General features: G+C 39.8%; 1 long non-coding RNA gene across 1 annotated transcript in view; it reads left to right on the forward strand.

Moving 5' to 3' along the window:
• Positions 1-343: 343 nt before the first annotated feature.
• The window catches only part of LOC142498570 (uncharacterized), a 70271-nt gene continuing 52827 nt past the window's right edge, over positions 344-17787 (forward strand). The window contains exon 1 of the long non-coding RNA XR_012802483.1: positions 344-768. This is a non-coding gene — a long non-coding RNA (uncharacterized LOC142498570). The remainder of the gene's footprint in view (positions 769-17787) is intronic.

Here is a 17787-nt window from a genome sequence, read left to right on the forward strand (position 1 = left end):
GGGGTATTGAGGACTTGAGTTGAGAACCTCTGCTGTAAGGGTTTAAATAAAAGGCATAAACTAAAGGCTTGTATATTTGTTAAGGGCAAAAATACTCTGGTACAGTATTATACTTGTATAGGCCCCGTATCCCTCAGGGGATTGTCACATGCTGCGGCTTAGTCAATAGGGTGGCTGCATTTGCAATTAAGGCCTTTTCAGTGCAAGGGAGCCTGCGCTGGCAGTTTTGAATAGTTCTGAATAGAGACAGTTAAGGCTGCAGTTACATGTTGCTAGGCAACCAGTGAAGCTGTGAGAGATGACAGTTTAGACAGCTTTTAAAAAAGAGTTCGGAGTTGGAGCTGGGAGCTGGGGGAGTTAGGGTGTGTGTGCAGGGAGCAGTAGCCCCTAGCACTAGGCCTAGTTACCCCCAGAGGTCCCAGATAAGTTACCATTCCCCAGTTTGTGGTTGCTTCAGGGACAGGCCCTACGTAAGGAGATCTGCCCCTTTAGCTATTTGGTTAAGTTAGAAGCCACTCAGTAGTGCGCAGCCTGATTACTGGGTCTGGGCTCAGACCCCCCAGAGTTATATAGAGACTATCTTCTCGGAGGCCCTGCAAAGCAGTGACTGCGGCCGGTTGCAGATGGATCCCCATCAAAGTACAGACGGTGCGGAGCTGCAGTGATATTATCCACGCTGGAAGTCACCCCACGCGTAGGAGGACATCACGTCGGATCAGGCGGATCCACTTCAGTGTATAGCGGTACCCGTGGCTGGAGCCCAGGCAGGTATCTATAAAGAGTGCACCAACACGTCCAGGGATAGCGCTATCTCCATCACATGTGGGTGGGGTTTGGACATAAGGTACTTTGGGGAATACATATGTTGATGTGTGCACCCAGTGCACGTCCATGTGTGTGTATACACATTATTCTGTGTGGTACAGGTACCGAAGTTATTATTAGTAGTTACAATAGTAAACAGTTATTAGCATGCACTGTGTGCATGTTTTATTATTGTGGTTCCTGTAAGAGGACCATCCCACTCAGGTGGGAACCCTTACAGGTGGAGGCGCTGTGTACGACGAATCAGGTAACCCCAGGCTCCCAGTGGTGGAGGTTCAGGTCTTCTGTGAGCCTATCAGGTAACGCACCACACTAGGTAACATAAGTGTAGATTTCCCCACATGGTCCCTATCTGCGATAGGGTGGGGGGAAAAGTGTTACACTTGCAAGTATTAAAACATTCTTGCAGGCCTTCTAAATGCGTAAGATAAGCTTATAAAAATGTACAATTCTGCACTTTGTGGAGGGGAAGGGTGTCATTAAGCTGTAATGATGCCAAACAGGGCACTCTCGCACAAAAACTCCCATTGAAGTCTGTTGGAGTTGCTGTGTGATGGTGTCCAAATCGGCACTATTGCAGATTAAAGAATAACCTCTGTATGTGTTGAAATAAGAGGGTTTTTCATTGTAATAGCTACTATTATTAAAACTAAAGGGTGAGGCGTACCAAAAGGACACTATAGTTCTACCTTAAATGTGACATATGTTTGGATCCAGCAAATGTTTATAAGTTGCCAGAACCCTGTTGGTTTTATCATGATATCACAAATTATTTTAAATTCTGTTCTTGAATTAACTGATGTATGTTTATCTTTATTTATATAGCGCCAACAGTGTACTCAGCGCCTGACAAAGACAATACAGTACAGAGAATTGTAATAATATAAGAAGCGCAGCAGAGTAAGACAATAGGAAAGGAAATCCCTGCCCTGATTAGCTTACAATCTAAGTGGTATGTTGGGGGACAGCATGTGAGGGAATAAGTGCAGTAGGTGGAAGTGCTTGGCCACAATAGTTGGTAGGAGTGACTGTAGGAGTGGGAAAGTAGTCATGAGTTCAGGCTATTAAGATGCTTCTTTACAGAGATGAGTTTTAAGGCTGGTCGGTGTTAAATTAGATGAGTCCAGGATTAGGAGAGATATCAAAAAGGGATACGTGTGTCAAGAACACACGACAAAAGATCCCCACTAAGGCGCACCGCAGGCCTGAGTTGAATTAAATCCTGGTCCTATGGTGCGCTAGACATACAACATAAATATTTTATTTAAATCCTAATAAAATGTTAGAAAACCCAGAAGCTCTTAGTTTCTCCAGTGTAACATGAAATCAAGTCCAATCAAATAAGGTCAAATACGGCAGAAAGAGTATCTGTGACTCTTCTTATATTCCCTCTTGCTAGTTGTATTGCCTCTTAGGAAATTCCTGGGTGAGGTATTAATATACCTTTATAGACACCTTATGTTGATAAGAGGCAATACATCAATGGCTAAGTTTGTATATAAATATACCTGCTATATCCCTCTGCTATAGCAGGTATTAATACCATTAATACCTCACCCAGGAATTTCCTAAGAGGCAATACAACTAGCAAGAGGGAATATAAGAAGAGTCACAGATACTCTTTCTGCCGTATTTGACCTTATTTGATTGGACTTGTTTTCATGTTACACTGGAGAAACTAAGAGCTTCTGGGTTTTTTAACATTTTATTAGGATTTAAATAAAATATTTATGTTATATGTCTAGCGCACCATAGGACCAGGATTTAATTCAACTCAGGCCTGCGGTGCGCCTTAGTGGGGATCTTTTGTCGTGTGTTCTTGACACACGTATCCCTTTTTGTCTATGGTCTTATCCCTGGCAGCACGCGACCTACACCACTCACTGGTATAAGAGTTTTGAGCGAGGTCACTCATTCAATTTCATTAGGAGAGATATCTACAGCGGCAAGAAGGAGTAGAGAGAGGAGGTGAGTAGAGTATTTGTGGGGGTGCTTTTTATTGAGGGCGTAAAGGTTGTTGGGAAAGAGGTATGTAAATAGTGGTGCAGTGTATGGGCACAAGCATAGGTGGAGGGAAGGAGAGATGAAGAAATAGCTAGAAGAGAGTGGGGAAGTTGGAGAGAACAGAAACGTTTACAAAGGAGTGAGGAAACCGCAAACAGAAAAAGCAATAGGGAGGGCATAATGAGATTCAGGAGGAGAAACGTAGGAGGAGAGAGTTTCCAGGTATTGGAGGGCCAGAAGAGTAGGAATTGAAAGAGTGGGTGTATAAATCAGGCCTGGGAGGGCAGTGTAGCACTGAAGGTTAAACTGCAACCTAGAAAGTTAGTCTTTAGAATAATACATATTCAGAGCAGCTGATCTAATTTTACACACTGTTTAGTGGACCCACATGACAGTTCAAACCAGCTCTGTTTTTAACGTGTATTTCACAGCTGTACGTCACTCGTAGAAGGTATCAAAATATGTAAGAAATCTCATGAGTAAGGCCTGGATACATTTGAACTTTGTTAAATTGGTGATAATACTCTGTGTTATGACAAAAAAAAACAATAATCCAAGATATCTTTTTCTGATTTAGCTCTGTATTAATTAGCATATCCCTGGGAGTCTCTCTCTCTTACATCAATGAATAATTATCCTTGAGGTCAATTAAAAAGTATTACAACTTTCAATGATTCTGCCCTTCTCCAGGACCAAAATATATACCACAACTCTGCATTTTAGGTAACCAGCAAATGAATCAGAAATGCCTATTTCAGTTCACAGTATATCTTCTCTCCTCACTCACTCCATGTAGCTGTTATCTATTGGTCACATATGGCTGCCTTCCAGATTCTTGATAACTTGGTTCCCATTTTCTCTTTTTTAACCCTTGGCTTTAATTTTGGAAGATTTTAACATCGCCATTGATAATCCTGACACCTCATCACCTCTGTCTAACTTCATACTTTGGTTTCTCTCAATGGACCAGCTGCCACCCACACAGGAATATGCCCTGGATCTTGTGTTCTCTCGTCCTTGCTCCATTTCTGATTTTTCTACTATAACTTACTCTTTCCTTTCTCTGATCACCACATTTTTTCTTGTAGCCTTTCAGGTTTTCAGGATATCCCTGCTTCAGCACAGGTGGGTCAATCCTGTTTGGCACTGAGTATGGGGGGCACGTGTGGTTGGCACTGCTGTGAAGAGATCTAAATGTGTATGATGATTCTAAAGTAAGCCCCATCATCATGGCATTTTCCCCCTGAGTTAATTAAGTAAAGTAACCAAATATATCAGATGAATATAATTTATTCTACGTTACTTCCATTCCTTTTTATATAAAGGGTGGAATAATTATTACCTTCAGTAAATATGGTGTACTATTAATTAGTGCACGTGCTGACATGGGTTAACACCATGGTTAAAATGCTAATGCTGCTTAATGATTCAGTGCCTTAAACTGTGATTCAATTCTAGAGAAAACATAAGAAAAAGGTAATTTCCACTAAAATCCATAGAGATATCTTCTATTTAAATTATATCATTCACAGCTGTGAATTCCACTCCATAAAGCACGGAGGAAATACAGCTACAGCTGCAGCAGGTGCACACCAGCAGGTGCACTAGCATCTTAGCCCTGCCCTCTTTTGCAAGCAGCTAATTCGGTTTCAATGGCGGCTGCTCCCGCTGGCACGTTGCGTGTCCCACAGCAATGCACCAATGGGAGCAATAACGGCTGCTACATGTGTATGTGCTTCAGTTGATTGCATGATCAAAATCAAATGTAATCGGTCAAAGGTTTTTTTGGTGACTTTTCACTGAAATTCAATTGGAATTGTAGATCAACAATGCCCAAAAATGCATGATTCCCATTTCTCAGCAATTCTTCTGCACATACCTCAAATGATAATGAAAATGTACAAATTGTAGAACTATACAATCCTGTCATCAGAAATCTTTTAAACTTATATTTATTTATACAAGCACATACAACCCTGGCTGTTGGTGAACTCCTTATCACCTGCAATAGGATATGTAGGTTTGGATTAAACAATTAGCATGTATTGGCAATTCTTTACTGAAATCCATTAATCATTATAATTTGCCTCAACTTTGAATCAAATTACAGGTGGATGGCAGAGTCTTTGTCTTCGTGTTTTTTAATAACCAATTTGTGCTGATTGATCCATCTTTCCCATGAATTAAAATATGAATTAGGAATCGGATTTATGAGAGATATGTTCTACCCTTCACAACAGATGACAACATCATCAGCATAAACAACCAACTTTCTGACTACAACTAGAAAACAACGCAAGCATCAATCTTAAACAAACATACAAAGTGTGTGCGTTCCTTACATTGTTTGGTAATAAATATTGCAAAAAATATAGATTAAGTAAATAATGCCTTAGGGAAGCTTAAAAATAACCTGTGGAAGATAACCTTTATACTCACACTATGTGGAATTTGCAAGGGGATAATTTGTTTACCTGCTAGAGGTTAATTGGGCCCAAGGGAAAAGACGTGTTAATTGCATCCAAAATCAAGATTGAAAATGAAGTTCTTCTGTAAAAATATAAATGTTATCCATGGGAGACAGAAAATAGAAAACATTGGGCCAGATGCATTAAGCTCCGTTAGCCTATTTAACCTAACGTGCATGTGACAATGTATAATTCTACATTCTTACCTAAACTGGCAATCATTTGGTGCTCCTGTTATAAAGCTGTAAAAATCATGATAGTGTGCCTAACAGAATGGCTGCTTCAGTCAGTGTAACACAGCAGCTATAATATATCCTGATAGTACTAAGGTAACATTATCTATTGTTATAGTTTACAGCTGAAACTGATGGGAACATTGGCAACACATGATCACACACAGGAAAGAGTTGCAAGGATCTTGCACTGCTGGGGAGGTGGCTAAAATCTTCTACAGAAATCAAAGGATGATCAGTATATTAAATAACTCATTAACATGTCATTAAGAGTTGAATAAGAATAATAAAAAACAGTCACTATTATCTAATACTACAAAACTGATTAAAAAAAAAAAGCTTGTAAGATTTCCTATGTTCTGTTGCTTTAATCATAACGACTATCCACTAAAGCAAATAATGTAACGCTAACCCAGTGTTACTCTTTAAATAACATATAGTTATTTTTTTCCCCCGGCCACTAGAGCTAACGATATGCAAAATAGATGTCCCCCTAACATTGCATATAAGAGAGACACCTATTTTAGGTATGTCCCAAGTGCTATTTATATCCCCTGAAACTTTCCTTCAAACAACTCATGGAGATACACATACTAAAAAAAAAGAGTACACCTGGGAGATATGCTAATAGGATATGCAAAGTTATTGTAATGACTCCTCTCCTCCTCTCCAGTAAACCCCATATTTAAGGGTCCGGACAGAGCTAACGCCAACTTTAGGTCAAACATAAATTAACGTCAAATTATTTAAAACAACCTCAAGGTTGTGCTACATTAACCTAACATTAACCCTATGCTAATGAGTAAAATGATAGCCATTGTTCTTGCATATGTTTCGCTTAGTGCATATTACCTATTTAGAGAACCTGACGTTGTCTGCCCTGAATTATCGGAGCTTAATGCATCTGGTCCATAGTGATTAAAAATAGATTATACATCATTTAACATGAAAGGTGCTTTACCAGTTTCTAAAAGTAAGCTTTCTGCCATATGAAGCCATACTACAAATGACTGCCCACTTTCACCCACCTACAGTAAAGCAGCTTTTCCTTTGAGAATTGTGTTGGGCCCAGCTTATATCCTTTTTTTATAACACTGTGTTGGGCCCAGCTTATATCTGTTTTTATAACACTGAGTTGGGCCCACCTTATATCCTTTTTATAACACTGTGTTGGGCCCAGTTTATATCCTTTTTTATAACACTGTGTTGGGCGCAGTTTATATCCTTTTAATAACTGAGTTGGGCCCAGCTTATATCCTTGTTATAACACTGTGTTGGGCCCAGCTTATATCCTTGTTATAACACTGTGTTAGGCCCAATTTATATCCTTGTTATAACACTGTGTTAGGCCCAGCTTATATCCTTGTTATAACACTGTGTTGGGCCCAGCTTATATCCTTGTTATAACACTGTGTTAGGCCCAGCTTATATCCTTGTTATAACACTGTGTTAGGCCCAATTTATATCCTTGTTATAACACTGTGTTAGGCCCAATTTATATCCTTGTTATAACACTGTGTTAGGCCCATCTTATATCCTTGTTATAACACTGTGTTGGGCCCAGCTTATATCCTTGTTATAACACTGTGTTAGGCCCAATTTATATCCTTGTTATAACACTGTGTTAGGCCCAGCTTTGATATAAACAGGTTTAACACTTTATTGATCCCCACTTTTGTAACTTTTGACCACAACTACTCATTCCAAAATGAACTGCATTCAATCCACTCTATCTGAGCACTGTGTACTGTGGAAAATAACCTGTTTAGAGGGACAAACAAAATCAACATTTTAGACATTATGACAGTTTACAGATTGTAGCTGTTTTCATTTCTATTTTTGTTTTTTTAAATATGTTCATTTCCACCAGAAGTTACATTGTTTACAGCGAGTATACTAGGACCCTTTGAGATACAGATAATTTGGTATAGGGCTTAACAGAAAAAGGGTGCATTATAGAAAAATATTGTTTTAATATGGTACACAATAAAAATGGGCCAATGACATAAATATAGTATTTTAAGAAATATGGAAATCATAATAATCATACATAGTTTTGGTTAAAAAGTAATTGAGTTTAAAAGCATAATTCTTTGCGTTGTGTAAATATATATCTACTGTACAAAAGAATGAGTTCTTTTTTAATTGGACACATAGAATGTGTGTTAAAGTCAAGCTTTTAAAAGTATTTTTAAATGCTCAGGTCACATCTCAGGTCAAGCAGTACTGGTAATTCGTCAACCTTACTCAAGACAAATCAGTACTGCCAGACCTGAAGATGAGAGCACTGCTCTCAAAGACTTATCTTTAAAATATATTGTGTTCCTTTAAATAAAAAAGTATCATATACTATTAAAGTACTGATTCATATTTGCACAATTGGACTGCTACAGAACCTATTTACACAAGAGTAACCAAATAGTAATATGTACTGTGTTCTTAGCACGTGTTATGTATAAATTTAGTTCAATCCTTTGGTATTGTCTTACTCCATAATAATAATAATAATAATAATAATAATAATAATAATAATAATAATAATAATAGTAGTAGTAGTAGTATGAAAATAATCTGTTCCTTAAAACTACAATGTTATTGTATTTTTTTGTTTGAAAAATATAAATAAACACAATAACATACATGTAACTTTGCTTAAAATAAAAAAATTAAGGTTGTGTAAAAATATGTACAGGCATACCCCGGTTTAAGTACACTCACTTTAAGTACACTCGCGAGTAAGTACATCTCGCTCAATAGGCAAACGGCAGCTCACGCATGCGCCAGTAAGCACGTCCTGAACAGCAATACCGGCTCCCTACCTGTACCGAAGGTGTGCACAAGCGGGGAGACTATAGAGCCTGTTACAAATGCCTTATTTACATCAGTTATGCACGTATATGACGATTGCAGTACAGTACATGCATCGATAAGTGGGAAAAAGGTAGTGCTTCACTTTAAGTACATTTTCGCTTTACATACATGCTCCGGTCCCATTGCGTACGTTAATGTGGGGTATGCCTGTATACTGTATTTCCCATAAACAGTATTCCAAGGTATCAAGTCACTGTGGCATTTTTACTTTGATTGTTTTAAGGCTGCACTCTTACTGTAGAAACTGAAGAATTACTATATATCATATTCATTGTACTATTAATGAATATTATTCAACTATTAGTATACTGCACTCAGTGCTTTAAGTTCAGCGGAAGAGCTTTCCCCGGATCTGATTTCCTGCATACTACCTTTGCTTGTTAGTTTTAAATTGATATTCAAAAATGTTTTTTTTCCAGGGAATCAGCTGGTGGCCATTTCCCTGTCTGCTCAGGGCTAAGTTAAATGCTTTCCTACTAAAGTGCACCTGCAACAAGTTAAAACATGTTTCACATACGTTGAGATAGAGAAACAAGCTACAGTACTTATATACCTCTCCAAACATACTTTACATCAGGGGTGCGCAAACTGGGGGAGGGGAGCGCGGCGGTTATAGAGGCCCCGCTGTCAGCAAGGCCTCTGTAAACTTACCCGGCTTCAGTCATGCATCTCCATGGCAACATGGCGTTAAGTGATGCCCATTGCCATGGATACGTGACGTCAGATGATGCCGCGGGTTACGTGATGTGACGTCACATGACCCTGCAGCATCATTTGTCGCCACATTAGAGGTAAGGTGGGGAACGACCCAGGAGGAGAGAAGCAGGGGGGGCGCAGCGCAGGAAGTTAGCGCACCCCTGATTCACAAAGGAGAGATATCTGTGCACAAAAGAAACACACCTGAGATACCTACCCTATGAGCGCTTTTATTGGAATGTTTTATTCAGTGACAACATGTGTGTAATAATGTTTTTGCTATTACTATTATATTTTACATGAAATCACTTTTGAAGATCTCATGACATCATCGCTCCTTTATTTTGTGTGCAAACACCACCATTGAGAAATATCTTGATCCCTGCAACACATGAACAATAATTAAGGATTACGAATCATCACTATTGTGATCAAAGCTGTAACCAAAGAGAGAGGAATGTGAGTGCACACTCAGGAGAGTTCAAACTATATTTTATTCTATAAAAAAAACATACTGCACTATATTTCTTCCTTTTGTATATCCATCTAATATGTGACAACTTATGAAAACATTGGGAGAGTGCTACGGATAGAAGTATGACCTGGAAACCGCCTAAAAAAAATCAAAAGAAATACATTGGGAGAAACTAACAAGCAGTTAATTGAAAAGGAGAATCTCACTGCACAGTAAAAGTGTACTATTTTTAAGAGATAAGTGAGTTTGTGGGGATGGGGGAGAAATCAGTGGCCCCAAAACTCCACCATTTTGGAACAATCTGAACCATGGCTCAGCCCGATGTGCCCAAGGCTGACGCAGTGATAAGGCAGGACCTTGTTTTGGCTTCCGGGTCAGACACGATAAATGCCATGAGATTGCTTATTGTTGTTGCATTTCCCTCCCTAAGGGTGCACCTTTCTCTCCTCACTCCCATTTTAGAGTGGAGAGGGGTGAGGGAGGTTGTGTTAGGGGACCAACTTACTGTAGCAAGCTGGGAGGGAAAGAGGAGGGTGTCAACTGAGCTTGCCTGGTTAAATATACATGAAATCAATCAAATATAATCAACTAAAAATAGAAGAGCACACAGAGACAACTCTCAGTGTATACGATTTAGAAGCCCCTGAGGAAGTGAGGGATCTTTATGAAACACGTAGGGTGATGTGTTGATTGTGAAAATCCCAAGCGGCCATCTTGGTAGTGACGTCAACACTAAAGGAGGAACTGAGGTGCAGGCCATTGGAGAAGGGAGTGCAGGCTCCAGAGTAATACTCAGACATGCAGTTCAAGCGCACACGGTGGGATCCAAGAGGTCTATAAGGTGTTTCTAGCTATACAGTACCTGATCGGGTTATGTGTGTTTACTGCAGTAAGCACAAATGTGAATGCAATTGTTTATCATTTTTATTTTATTTTTGTGGAATTAAATCATATACGCTATGAGAGTTATCTCTGTGTGTGCTTCTATTTTTAGTCAAAGTGGGTTTACAAAAAGTTGGGGATATCTCTCTGAAGAAAGCAGCACCAGGATTTCTCCTATACCTATGATTGTTCCTCATTGAGACTGGACTTTTTTTTAATGATAGATATTACTTTTTATAATATCCTTTATGTCAGGACTTTATTCTCTGGGTTGTCCTATATGTCTCTATACCTGACTCGCCATAAAAAAAATACAGAATGTATTGACTCGGCTCACAATAGTTGCCTGTTACCCACTTGCTTATATGCACCTCTATCTACAGCTTGCACCCAGGCAGGTTTATTTACCTTGGCGGAGTGTCACTATAATCTCTACTCTGTTATAGTTACTCTGTTATAGAAACAGATACAATAGATAAATAACTACTATAGACAGATAGATACTGTAAATAGATACTTGAGATAGAAACTATGGATAGTAACCATGGATAGTGTGGATAGTATGGATAGTAACCATATACTGTGCTGAACTTGAGTATACTGTACGTACTAAATATATATACAGTATATATCAATTCTTAAATCCGTTTGATCCATTAATATTCATTGGATCATATGTTGCAAGAGACCACAGTGTAATTACAATTTTGATATATTGTATGTACATTTATGCTTTATTCAGCCATAATCCAAAACTAGAACCAAAACACAGTAAAACAATCTCAACTTCTTTGGTTTAGTTTGTTTCTTAAAATAACTGTGAGTGCTTAGAAATGGGTAATTTGGCCATTTTTAGACATTCACCTCATAATCTTGTTTTAGCACACCTTTGAAGCAGTAGAAGTTCAAAGACTTTAATGTAAAGACTTTTGCTTTGCCTGTTGCTATGACTCATTTAAAGTAATTGGTCTTATCTGATGTCGTTTTTGAACTGAGGAAGTAGTGCTTTATTACCACAATCAGATACAGGTTTTCAGCCAAGGAAGTGGAGTTTTCCTCACAGATGCACTGTAGATGTCTGGTTGATAAAGCGGAAAACAGACAGATGTGACTATGCCATGCAGATGAGATGTGATGAAGGAAACAATCACAATAGCAACCCAGGAAATTATCTTAGGGTCCTAAAGCACTTTTCCAAAGACATGTTCATATTAACATGGGAAAAATAGTTATAAAATAAATAAAATGCTAAATAATGCAGATTTTTCCTCAGCTTCACAGACCCATTTTTTAGTACGGTTTTGCAAAAATTAAAAGAAAAACGAAAATGTGTAAGTGAAATACCCATCAATGAAATATCTACTTACAGAAAGCAGAAGGAAAGTTATGATGTTGGGGGAATGGGGGGGGACTAATCTTTGATGGGGATAACCCAGTTTAAGACCAGTGCAAACTCACTGAGACCTTGTATAAGTCCTTTTATTTTCCTCTGCCTCAAGCACTGAGTTAGATTGTAGGGACTCTATGTACAGTACTAAAGGCAAAATGTAGGCGTAATATTTCTGTTGTGTTTTATTGCAGCTTTTGCTCAGCTATACCTGCGCCAAGCTGTCTATGTATATATCTCTCAGAACCAGCGTGCTAAGGGTTAACATTTGTTATACTGTACTATGTGGAACGTCAACTCCACCCACTGGAATGTTAATGAGCCAGGAAGACAAAGGACTTTGAATCCACAGCTGCATTCAATCTGAACACCTTCAGTATACATCTGCCTTTGGCACAGCTTAAGGCCGCGCTTGTAGCGATGGCGACCGACGCATCAAAACAAATGCATTGTCGCCGTCGTCTGGGCTTATAGTGCATGCGACGGCGACAAAGCGACGGAGCGACAGTTCTACCAAAAATTTGGTAGTCACTGATATTTGATTTTTTCGTCGATGGTCTCCCCTTGCTTCCAATAAGGCGGTTCTCCGTCCCTCTGCCCTCCCCCTTTCCTGACATCACTGGCGTTGTAGTTTGGCCTTTCTTAAAAACTACGTTGGGGGCATTCAGGTTCGGGGGAGAATTTTAAAGGCAATCACAGCACTGTATACCATCCCGACAGCAAAGGTAATACATCAGGGCTTTCCTTCTAATCTCTTCCAAATCAAAAGTGGTACTCAAGGGATGCCCGCTTTCACCACTGCTGTTCACCTTATGCATGGAACCACTGGCAGCGCAGATCAGAAAACCCCCAGACATGGTGGGCTTACAAATTAAGGACCAAACACACAAGATTGCTTTATATGCGGACGACATCCTGCTGATGTTATCAAAACCTCTCACCTCTCTGCCTAACCTGTTTAGCCAAATAGGCAAATTTAATAGACTTTTGGGTTTTAAAATCAATCAATCCAAATTGGAGGCCTTAAATGTGAACCTACCCAAAGAGGTGGAAAAGCTGATTTCCTTAAATTTCAACTTCAATTGGCAACCTAAGGCTATTAAATACTTGGGGATTCACATTACTAATAATTACAAGGCACTGTATGGAGCGAACTATCCCAAATTGTTACAAACCCTAAAAGGAGATCTTGGGCGTTTGTCATCCTACAGTGTGTTTTGACCGGGTAGAATACGCTATGTTAAAATGAATCTTCTCCCTCGCCTCCTTTATTTGTTTCAAACCCTGCCAATACCTGTGGCTCTGAGGGATCTTCACTTGGTCCAGAAGCTGATATCTAAATTTCTGTGATAAGGTAAAACCCAGAGTATTAGGGGTAGAATACTTAAGAGACCAACGGTAGGTGGTGGGCTAGTGGTAGCTTGCTTGCTGTCATACTACAAAGCAGCCCAATTATGCCAAATTTCACAGTGGCACACAGACCCAACTGTTAAGAGGTGGGTGGCACTGGAGAATCAGATGTGCGCACCATTAGTTATACAGAATCTGATGTGGTGTCCTAAAAGGATGCTTTATTCCATACTCGAGCCGCTTTCCTCAATCACCTGGCAGTTTGGGAGGCGTCCAAATTGAGATGTTCCATAACTTAAAAAAAAATCATTAATGTCCCCATTACTAAATAACGTTGACTTTGCTCCTGGCCTGAAATATGGTCACAAAAAGGTTATGGCAGACTTCAGGATCTGGAGGGTAGGATTGGAATTCAATCTTTCAAGCAAATTAAGTCTGACAAAGACATCCCCAACTCAGAATTTTTTAGGTAAAATGCAGCACCAGTATCCGATTACTTACCTGGGTAAAAATTAAGGCATCTCACAGTAAAGGCCTCAACATTTCTGTGAGATTCCTAATGGCCCATCTTTGTTGAATGGGACTGCAGGGACCCCAAGCAGTGTTAATTCGATGGGCCATTAGGAATCTCGCTGAAATGTTGAGGCATGTTGAGGCATTTACAGTGAGATTGCCCCAGATTTTCCAAGGCAATTGATCTAATACTGGTGGCTGCATCTGTACCTACAGATTAGGGCCTTCTATAACAATATTTTGGCCTTGTGAGCCCTCCATCTTTTCACACCCTTGTGAGCCACCTTCTCTATTCTCCCCGTGTATTTCTCTCACTCTCCCGCCTCCACTATTACTTAATAACCCCCTTCTCATTCAATCCCTCTCATTCAATCCCGCTTACTCTATCCCTACCCCCTATGCCTCACACTTACTCCCCACTCCCCAAATGGCTTCCGCACTTCACCCCCCCTGATACCTATAAAATTCCCCTCCCACAATACCCACACAATCCCCCCTCAATAATTACCCCCCTTCCCACACAAAAATGCAACACACACAAAATGCAACACACACACAAAATGCAATATGCACGCAAAATGCAACACACACTTACCTTGCTGGTGGTCTGAGGCCGCCGGGCCCTCTGCTCTCCCATACTCCTGTGGGCCTCTCTCCCACGCCGGGCCTCTCCCCAGCTGCATGCCTGCCTCTCTCCCACGTCAGGACTCTCCCACCTGTGCGCCCCAGAAGCTGGGCCAGCTTCCAGTGCGCACGGGCGAAAGAGATGGGAGAGAGGCAGGAGGCCCGCAGAAGCTGGGGAGAACCAGGACCCAGCAGCCGACGCAGAAGTTGGGCAGAGCTCCCCGCTGCTGCCGTGTCAACTGTCCCGGCTCTCCCCCCCGTCTGCGACCTTGCCTGTGTGGGATAAGACAAGGTAGTGTAGAAAGCCAGTGCATCAGAAAAAACAAGTCCTGTTTGGCATAATAAACTGAGGTTTAGGATAAACTCCTTCAATGTCAGCATATAAAGCATAACGAAGCCCTAATAGGGTTAGGGGACTAGTACCTAATGCCAGCGGCACCATAAATAAATAGTACAGACCAACGTCCCATATATCAGAGAAAAAAGGGGTACAGCAACCCACAAACTGAACTCACTCAGTTTCTCCTGGAGTATCCAATCTCAGAATCTTCATAGGCGTGCAATCTCCCAGGTGATGGCAGGAACAAGTAGAAAAATAAGGCAGTGCACTGCCCAAAGTAACAGAAGGAGGCTCACGGTTTTTAGCAACAAAAAATAGATTTATTACATAAAAGTAAACAAAAGGGTCCCCCCTAGGCCGCAGCAGGGGCCCACCAACTAGTTTCAGGCAAAAATGCCCTTTATCAAGGTGTTGGTGGACCCCTGCTGCGGCCTAAGGGGGACCCTTTTGTCCACTTTTTATGTAATAAATCTATTTTTTGTTACTAAAAACCGTTAGCCTCCTTCTGTTACTTTGGGCAGTGCACTGCCTTATTGTTCTACTTGTTCCTGTGTGGGATAAGAGACTATACATACCCTACTTATTTTAGCCTGCAGCCTAGCCATCTCCTGCAACAGAGAGAAGTTCCTAGAGATGGCACACTACCTGTATTTCCAGAATGTCTTGCAGAAAACTACCTCCTTACCTCCTTACATTCATGTCACTGGACAACACCAAACATTGTAGCAGATGTAAATGCTATTGACAGTCCTATGTACACTCCTGCTGTGTTGAAACCCCTGCTTGTTTAACACTCACACTTAGAAAACCAGCTGCACTAGGTAAAAACAGATGTTCTACAGGCAGAGTGAGCTTGGAATACCTTTTTAAGTATTGCACACAGACCAACCAAAGGAAAACAAGCAGACCAATAAGGGGAGGGCAATGTGTAATTAGCTCAACTTTACCACACCCTTATTTATCACACATACAGTAAGAGGGAGAAAAAAAGTATTGCACCAATAACTTGTTCTCAATAACATCTTATGAAAAGAGAACCAATACTCCATATTTATCACACATTAAAAAAGAAGGTAAATCCAATTATTAAATATATATTTTTAAGTAAAATAAATTGGGAAGGGATTGCTTCTATGATATTTGGATAATTTTTATAATATGAGCAATGCAAATATAGGACAACAAAAGCTACAGTATGAATGTCTCAATACAAACTCTTTATAGTAACTAACTAATTGTATATCTGCAGGGTACATGATATGTAATAGGTTAATTGAGAAATAAAATTAATATATTCTTCTCTGTCAAACATCATCTCAAAACATTTTAAATAATATGTTATAGATATGTTGTAGATACTTTGTTTAGCAAAAATGTATCATGTCATTGAGTCAACTGTCATACATTTTCTTCCACCTACTGTACTTACTGTACTTTTTTCACCATGGAGAAAAGCATAAGAAACCTACCTAAGAAGTGGATGAACCGATTTCACATTCCAATGGGCAAGTTTTTTTTTTTTTTTTACCTGTGCACCAACATTACATTGTAAACTCTTAAGGGCAAGTACTGTTTAATACAGTGCTACATACAGTCAGTGCTATATACAAATAGTATTGTTGTTATTATTCAACTCATAGACTTGTTTTCAGGATGGTAAAAGAGGCTGGTCTGCCTCTGACTTGCTCCTGGATTGTACAGAACACTATGTGAAGAGCTCAGCGAATATAGGCACTGATTCTAAAAACACTGACACTGAAGCATGGACGTCTGGTTCAAATCCTGGGTTCAGCTCCTTGTGTTCTTGGGCAAGGCATTCCATCTCCCAGTGCCTCAGGCACCAAACAAAGATTGTAAACTCGTTGGAGCAGGGACTCTGCCTGAGTATCGGGCACTATTGTATATTGTAATTGTGAAGCACTTTGAGTCCCACTGGGAGAAAAGAGCTATATGAAATCAAGCAATTATTATTTAACATTTTGAGAAATTAAGAGCGTTTAGTATAAAAAAAGGAATTGGTGTTTTTTGACTGCTGTTATAGATACAAGAGGTTGAGGAAAATAAGAAGCATGCTCAAAAGAGCTAAAGGATTGATGAACTATGGAACAGCAGGGAATTGCTCAGGAAACATGTTCCACACTTTTGTCTTGCAATTCCCATAACAAATGTTCCCACTTTTTTTTTTCCTTCGGAATTCCCACAACTTGACAATTATTGTTTCCTGAGAAAGACCTATGAGTTCTCAGCAAGAAAAAATAACACTGAACTTTTTTTCCCAAATTCAACTGTTTCCAGATGGGCTTTATAAATCTATGGGGATCAATAAAAAATGACCTTTCTAATAAGAATCCACTTATACTTTTATTTCTGATACATACATACAAATTAACCTATTGCACTGCCCTTAAATGTCTTTTTTAACAAATCAATCTTGCAATCCTCTTTTTCCTATATCACATGCAAATGTCTCTATTCACTATTTAAAAGCCTTTCTGTGCTTCCACTAAAATAGACACACAATCCATTGTACAATATTTTTTACTGGGCTGCGGGATATCTAAAGTATATGCTGTTCTTTTCAAAAATGGAATCATCTTGCACAGATGTAGTTGTATACTTGTTATGCCAAGATGAGACAGATGTGGTTCTATTCACTCTGGGACAGGTGCGGAGGAAGGAGAGATAAAACATTTGTAGAAAGTATAAGCAAATGCCTCGCTGTTGTTAGATAAATAAGCATTCTGCCAAAAAAATGTTTGTGCTTATTTTTTTCCAAGAAGGTTTATTTTAGGCTAAATGTAGTTCATTTTGATTCAGGAAATCTTCACTAAAAAAATGTGGTAAAATGTACAAATTCAATCATGTATCCATGAGGGCTGGAGGTGGAGATATTTTTGTACTTACTGTATAGCTTATTTTAAAGAGTTGTGTAAAGCCAGGATGCAAAGATCCGTGTGTTTCCGATTCCCCCTACCCTGCTTCCGATGCGGGGGAGCTGTCAGTTAGTTGGCCGAAGCTCCGCTCGATCGGGGGTGGTGGAGGCCATTTTGGTAATCGCGCATGCGCAGTGCGGTGGCCATTTTACGACGGCTCCGCAGACGCGGGATTACAAGTCCCAG

Source organism: Ascaphus truei, chromosome 7 (genome assembly GCF_040206685.1).
Source record: "Ascaphus truei isolate aAscTru1 chromosome 7, aAscTru1.hap1, whole genome shotgun sequence".
Taxonomy (NCBI): domain Eukaryota; kingdom Metazoa; phylum Chordata; class Amphibia; order Anura; family Ascaphidae; genus Ascaphus; species Ascaphus truei.